This window comes from Trachemys scripta, chromosome 12 (genome assembly GCF_013100865.1).
Source record: "Trachemys scripta elegans isolate TJP31775 chromosome 12, CAS_Tse_1.0, whole genome shotgun sequence".
NCBI classification, from domain to species: Eukaryota; Metazoa; Chordata; order Testudines; family Emydidae; genus Trachemys; species Trachemys scripta.
In genome coordinates, this window is record NC_048309.1 from 7,442,658 (window position 1) to 7,450,520 (window position 7,863).

Consider the following 7,863-nt stretch of genomic DNA (forward strand, 5'->3'; position numbering starts at 1 on the left):
GTCCGGTTCCTTCCCCTCCCCTCCATCCCCCATTTGTTCCTGAGGTCAGATATTTATCTCCATTAATCCAAGACCAAATCTTTCCTCCAACAATATATTCCATAGCATCCCTTTACAGTAGATTGTACCTGTAGCAGAGCTATCACTAAGAAATTCTGCTGCTTAATGAATTTTTAAGGCCCAAATGGTTGTTACTTGAAGATAATGGGCCAGATTCTGATTCCATTTACCCCCAGTATAAATCTGGAGCGACTCCAGCGAAGTCAGGGAGTTAAAGCAGTGTAAACAAGATCAAAATCCAGCCCAATGATTTTATGTAGAGAAAAGAAATCCAGAGCTGTAGAGGCATGTATATTTGTGATTGCAACATGTCTGATCATCATTTATTCCTACTAGCGCGCACTGAATTTTTATTTGAACAAACTTTTTTCTAATTGAAAAATGGCCTTTTATGGAGGAATTTTTTTTTAAATAGTCAAAAGTTTTCAGACAAAAGCAATCTATTTTAAACACAGATAAAATATTTTGTTAAATTATTTCATTTACCAAACACTGAGTTCCAAAACATTGGGGAGGGGTGAGCATTGAAAAGAAAATTTGTGAAATATTCTGGCAAATAAAACAAAAATGGCCCCATTTCAAAAAATGAAAAGAACTGTGAGTATAAACCCTATGGAAGGCGGGGTCTTATTAGTCTGGTGCAGACAAGTATAACTAGGGGTTATACGATACAATTTAGAAAAGGAAAACATAGGCTGAATAGCATGAAAATACTTTTGATGGTGAGAGATTAGATTCTGGAATAGTCTGTCCAAGTATGTAGTGGAAGCCACAGGTAGAGATATTAAAAATTAGACTGGACAAAACACTGGAAAATGTACTGGAGAGAACAGTCATGTCAGTTGCTTTTTTGGTCTTCAGTTTCCCTGCCGGCCTGCACACACAACCGCAGTAAATAATACTTTCCTATTCCTTGGCACTTGGTAATAATCCTGGAAGTTACCAAGTTATTGCAATCATAATTACTACATAATGTGCAGCAGTAAGATGTCACAATAACCATCTCCCTTACAGAGAGGGAAAAAAATAACCTTGTATTTTATTTACCCTGTCACCATGTGGAACTTGCCTTACAATGTAATTACATGGTCAGTAGTTACATTGCTCTATGGTTGACAGTCCCCTGTAAACAAAAAATAAGACCAACAAATTCTACTTGCAACCATTCAGATACTAAATACAGAGGATGAGTCTTTCGAAACCTCTAGAGCCTGAGATAGTGTGCACACAACCGCATGCCTAATTTCAGCGCACAGTTATCGTGTTTGTGCAATGCAAATCGTATACAATTGGCCCTGTGCAAATGGCTTCTCTTTACTGTGCAATTACCTAATTTGCACGCTTAGGCACCATAACGGTTTGCATAAATTAGGTGTGCAATTGCCTGATGTTACTATGATTATCATAGCATCATCTACAGGGTCCCACTCATTATGGGGCCCCATTATGTCAGTCGTTGTATTCGCACATTAAAAAGGACAGTTCCTGCTCCAAAGTACATAGGCAAGACGGACAATGGAACTATTAGCGTTCCCATTCTACACAGAGAGCGATTAAGTGACTTGCCCAAGGCTATGCAAGAAAGCTATGACTAGAACTCAGATTGCTTGAGACTGAGATCAGAGTCGTAATCACAAGACCATCCTTCTTCTCAGCTGTACGTTTGCTTGTGGCTACTACACTCCGTAGGTTTGAAAACCTGACCTATAACATGCAGTGGAAAATGGGGAGAGGAGTGAGGGAGAATGAGGAACTGTATTTATTTATATGAACTCAAAAAGATGACTCCCCCGGAGTACCGTAACATGACTGATGGAAGCTGACAGGGCAGTATGTCCCAGCTGCCATTTGCAAAACCAAGGAAAACTATATAAAAATATCAGCTGTAAAATTACTTGAACCCATTAGTTTAATTAGGATCATTAATCAAGATGAGATGCTTGATACCTCATGTACTTTCATGAGTAATAAATGAGCCTTTTATAGCAAAACAGCAGGTACCTCCTCCTTCCCCCTGCTTTTCGGTACCAATGCTGTTGCCTGAACATTGAGTTGATCCTGAACTGGAGTCTCAGGACTGCCTGCTCATTTGGAATAAAGCCAGTTGTCAGACGGTTCTGCTTGGAACAATCCAAGTTTTCCAGGAGATAGAGTAATTGGCAGAACATTTCGTTTGTAAACTCTTTGGGATGGGGGACTGCCCATTAATTTGTTTGTGCAGCCCCTGGCACAATGATTGGTTCCTGGGTACTACCATAATAAACATGATTAACAATAATCAATCCAAAGCCTGTAGCAATAGCCTTTCCACCACTTGACTTCCCTGAGGAGGGAGCCTTCATTGAGCTAGTTTTTAAAGCATCCATCTCCTAATGGAATCTGTGGATTGGATTAGCTGTAGCCCCACCACCTGCCCTCTCCTAGGGTAAATTCCTGGTGCATTTGCCCCTTCAAGCTCAATGATGTTTGCAGTTTTCACCCCCTTGAACCTGGCACAATGAATCTGTCCATTATAATTATATGTTGCCTTTCATCTGAGGTTCTCCAAGTGCTTTACGCATATTACCCTCACTGTGGGTGGTAAGTATTGACTACATTCCTATTATTATATACACTCACAGATGGGGGGGGGGGGAACTGAGATGTAGAAGTGTAAAGTGATATGCCCAGGGTCACACAATGAGTCAGTGTCAGAGACAGGGATGGGATCTCAGGAGAGCTGTCGGGCTTGCACTAGCCACGAGAAGGTGTCAGGCCAGGTGCCGGCAGTGAGGTGCTTTAATTTTCATGGCACTATCTCTACTCGCCACAAGTGGAAGCCAGTGCAATAAAGAATGATTGTCTTTTCTGGTGTTCCTGAATCAACTACAGGTCTGTCGCATCTTAGGCGCATTTAACATGCGCGATGTCAGCTTTACGCGGTCGGCAAAAATAAAACAAAAACGAAAAAAAAAGAGAAAAATAACAATTTTAATACTGTACCTGTAGTGCGGGTGATTCCGCCCGACATTCAACTCAATGTAATTTTGACTAAACGTGGTTTTCACTTTACGCGCTAACCGCGGAACGGAACCCCCGCGTAAGATGAGACTCGCCTGTATAGTCATAAAAATCATTCTGCTCTACAGCTGAAATGGCCGGATTCATCCTGAAACCCATGGAATTGGACCGGGATCAATTTGGCGCTACAAATTGTTAGATTATCATTTATATAATGGTAGAACCCCCATTGTGCTTGGCACTGTACGGACACCTAGTAAGAGAGATGCATTGCCTTGGAGAGCTTACAATTTAAATAGACAAGACAGAGAGCCTTGAAGAGAAGTGACTTGCCTTTGTCACATAGCTGGACAATGGGAGAGCCTAGATCAGGAGAGTCAGCCCAGGACTCAAGGTGGGAGACCGCTCTGGAGAGACCTCTTGTGCTTAGGTCTGAGTAAATTGTATGATTACAGATCTCCTGCCCTGGCTCTCCATCTTTTGTGGACAGTGAGGTTTCTTCTAAGTAGTTCGGTGAACCTGTCTCCTACGGATACCCGCACAACATGCTTTCACTTGTGTGCACACACTGCTGCTGTTCACTTTTCCCCCCTCGTGCCTTGGCATAGAATTGAATCCACTGTTAGCCTCTTTGTAACACGCATTAGTTACAAAAGGCTAAATGCTTTATTCCCAAGAATGGCCTTAAAGATAAGATTCACCAGCCGTGGCAGCACAATGCAGATCTTAGTAAGAGAAATAAATGTCCCTTCATTTTATAACTGTCTTTCCAGCACTTTATCTGCAATGGGCACAAACAGAGTCTTAAATATATTAAAAGGTAACTCAGCAATTTCTGAAGGATATATTTCTATCAAAATAGTCCAATGGTTTTTTTCGCCATTAAATGCACACGATTTAGTGACCATTCTCCTTTTTAATATCCATTTTCCTCCTGTGTATATGTGCCCAAGTTTCCTCTGGGCACAGGAGAATTCTAGTCCATAACCAAGCTGGGAAACACTTGATCATCAACAAAAAAGGCTATGAGGAGACTGCTTAATTAATCTCATTATAGGACGCTGTAGGCTCAGGGATACACATAATTACTTGAACAACTGGAAAAAAACTAGTGAATGTTTATAGGTATTTTGGTTTGGTTTGTTTTTTCCTGAGATAAATGGATGGGTTTGCATCTGTATTGCTTAAACCAATACGTAGTGCTGTACCGGAGAAGTCCAAGTCGCTTTCAAAGTGCTATACATCAACCTTGCAAGCAAAAGATCTGTGTGCAGCTTGTCATTTTAGAAGCAGGCGACCCTGACAACCTTTTACTGTACTTCTCCTTCTCTTTCTGAAACTTAAAAGGCAGCGGTAGCTTTCTTCCTTGCTACTACCAGGGTTGTCCTTTTGATGGCCAGTAACCGGTGATCTTGCACTGAGCAATAGGTTGCTTGCTTCTTGGAGACCGATAAATGTTGGCCTTTGCTAGCTTACACTCTGGATGTATTTATCTTCTCTCGTTCTAATCATGGGTGCTGAGTGCATTCAGAGAGATGGGAGTCAACAGCAATGGGAAGGAACTCAGCAACATGCAGAATTGAACCCTCAGTCTGCACGCCAGCTATAGACAGCTGACAGATAATGTACATCACCACCAAGAGAAAGAGACAAGTCATTTAGCCTAAGCAAAAGCAGGCTGAGGGGAGATATGATTGCTCTTTAGAAATATATCAGAGGGATAAATATGAGGGAGGGAGAGGAATTATTTAAGCTTATTACCAATGTGGACACAAGAACAAATGGATATAAACTGGACATTAGGAAGTTTAGACTTGAAATTAGACGAAGGTTTCTAACCATTAGAGGAGTGAAGTTCTGGAACAGCTTTCCCAGGGGAGTAGTGGGGGCAAAAGACTGATCTGGCTTCAAGACTAAGCTTGATAAGTTTATGGAGGGGATGGTATGATGGGATAGCCTAATTTTGGCAATTAATTGATCTTTGATTATTAGCAGGTAAATATGCCCAATGGCCTGTGATAGGATGTTAGATGGGGTGGGATCTGAGTTACTACAGAGAATTCTTTCCTGGGTGTCTGGCTGGTGAGTCTTGTCCACATACTCAGGGTTTAGCTGATCGCCATATTTGGGTTCGGGAAGGAATTTTCCTCCGGGAAAGATTGGCAGAGGCCCTGGAGGTTTTTTGCCTTCCTCTGCACCGTGGGGCACAGGTCACTTGCTGGAGGATTCTCTGCACCTTGAAGTCTTTAAACCACAATTTGAGGACTTCAGTAGCTCAGACATAGATTAGGGATTTGTTACAGGAGTGGGTGGGTGAGATTCTGTGGCCTGCGTTGTGCAGGAAGTCAGACTAGATGACAATAATGGTACCTTCTGACCTTAAAGTCTATGAGTCATTTCATTTTGGTTCGCATTCCCGCCTTTACATAAACACTACAATTTCAAAGTGATCAAAAAGCCTATGATTGAGTTCAAGTTTTAATTTGCTATTAATTAAATGTTATTAACCTGCTAGTAAAACTGCTTGTACCAAAGCATCTGAGTATAAGTGCTTCAGTGATAAGCAGTTAGTGTGTCACTAATTTTAATATGAAAAGGGGACTCATCCTTCCTTCTCTTGAGCTAGCCTGTATAGATAGCCTTCTCGCAAAGCATTTTGGGGAATTTTCCCTCAAGATGCTGATAAGGAAAATATTTACAGATTTACTTAACTTCTAAGTATAGTTGAGGCCTTAATTTATGATGTAATTATATAATTGGCTCAATTAGGCCCCACTAAAAATGTTATGTTATTGTAACACATTAATGTAGAACCTTTGAAGTAAATGGAGGCTCTCACAATATAAGAAATCTTCATCTTTTATGTGTTTTCCACTCCTATGCTCGCCCACGTCACTTTAAATGGTGCTTTTTATTCTGTTTATTGGGAGTGCAGCTTGCACTTGTGCTCAAGGTTCTCAAGGAGAATGAAATCGGTGTCCCTAGCCGGGGGCTGACTCGCAAAGCTTTTGGGTAACTTTTATCTTGTTAAAGCTTTGTCAGCCTTATTCGCATGGTGATTTGCATGCATTCCCTCTGACGCTTTGCACTGAGCTTTCGCCTTAGAACACTTTGCCGCACAAACACTGGCGGGTTTGGGGGGGTTTGCTTAGAGTTCTCCATTTGTTTTCCTTCGGGGTTGTTTGGGATACATCATTGGCTTCAAGGATACCTGAATGGATCTTTGTTGTTACTAGGGTGACCAGATGTCCTGATTTTGTAGGGACAGTCCCGATTTTGGGGGCTTTTTCTTATATAGGCTCTTATTACCCCTCCACCCCTTGTCCTGATTTTTTACACTTGCTATCTGGTCACCCTAGTTGTTACTGATTTTGTTCTTTTCCACTTGACAAGTGTTGATTTTTATTTTATGTTCTTTGATTCTGCTTGTTTCTCCTCCTCTTCCCCCCTCCCGCCACCTTCCAGAATGTTACAAACCGGTGAAACTGATGCAGCTGTTTTGTTCGACTGCTTTAGAGAAAAACCCAGCTTCACAGAGCCAAGCCTAAATGACAGAGCTTCATTCCAGGAGAAAACATTGGCTTCATTGGGTGTTTCTGCAGCCAGTCTATGGACATGATGGAGGGCCTGGAAGAGGTACCAGATTTGAGCCCCTGCTCCCCCACCCACCCATGACACTCTGGTCCAGTGGATTCCCACCAGCTGACATTCCCACCATTGCAAAGGGGTAGTAAAGGCTTAAGCCATGCACAGGTCTTGTGTTGGTCCTCACTCTCCATAGCTACCCCTCCCACCATGACCCCCAGGCCACTCCTACTGCTACACCCTGATGCACTGCAAGGGACAGTAACTGCAGAACTTTGTACTCTTTGGTGAGTGCACGTTGCAGAATCTCCAGGGGCAGGTTCCCTGCTGCCTGCTTTCCCACCCCCAACCTGCACAAATGCTTTCTGCTTAGTTTTGGGCCTTGTGCCCCAACGTAGGATGCTTCAGGGTTTGCCATGGTTTCATACCTTGATACCCCAAAGCCTCATTGTGTATGCACCACCATTTCATTTTTTAATCATTTTATTTATATTTCCTCGGTTACAGCATGAGTAAAGAATTTCCTGCTGCCATGATGAGGTCTTAGGAATCCAGAAAAGATTGAAATGGGCTACGTCTTCAAAACAGATACCCTGAATTATTATTTATATTTATACTTCCATAACACTTAGGAGCACTGACAAGCCTCAATCAAGGATCAGGGTCCCAGTGTGCTCGGTGCTGTACAGACCAATCCCAAAGAAGAAACTGCCTGCCCCAGATTGCTCACATGTCAGACAGGACGTGAGCCGTGGACAAAACAGACAAATGGGGCTTTGGAAGGATCAGGTAGCAACACAGCAAACAAAACTTAGCTCTTAGCCAGCTGGACACCTCCGGAAAGAGATGTGGTCTAAAAGTTTAAAATGTATTAGGACAGCAAAAAGTGGTTTGAGCACTGGCCTGCTAAATCCAGAGTTGTGAGTTCAATCCTTGAGGGGGCCACTTAAGGATCTGGGGCAAAATCAGTACTTGGTCCTGCTAGTGAAGGCAGGGGGCTGGACTCAATGACCTTTCAAGGTCCCTTCCAGTTCTAAGAGATAGGAGATCTCCATTAATTTATTTATTGAGTCATCATGGCTCTGCCTATAGTAGGCCAAATTCTGCTCACATTCATAAAATATAGGTTTCCAGTCCAACTTCTATTGGTCAATGGAAAGATCCCATAGACTCCAGTGTATGTTGGATCAGGGTTTAAATCAGAAGTATCTCCACTGA

General features: G+C 42.4%; 1 long non-coding RNA gene across 1 annotated transcript in view; it reads left to right on the forward strand.

Annotated features, from left to right (window-relative positions):
* The window catches only part of LOC117886351, a 54,519-nt gene extending 46,990 nt beyond the window's left edge, over positions 1–7,529 (forward strand). Inside the window, exons 2-3 of the long non-coding RNA XR_004647934.1 lie at positions 6,526–6,696; positions 7,153–7,529. This is a non-coding gene — a long non-coding RNA (uncharacterized LOC117886351). The remainder of the gene's footprint in view (positions 1–6,525; positions 6,697–7,152) is intronic.
* The last annotated feature ends 334 nt before the right edge of the window (positions 7,530–7,863 follow it).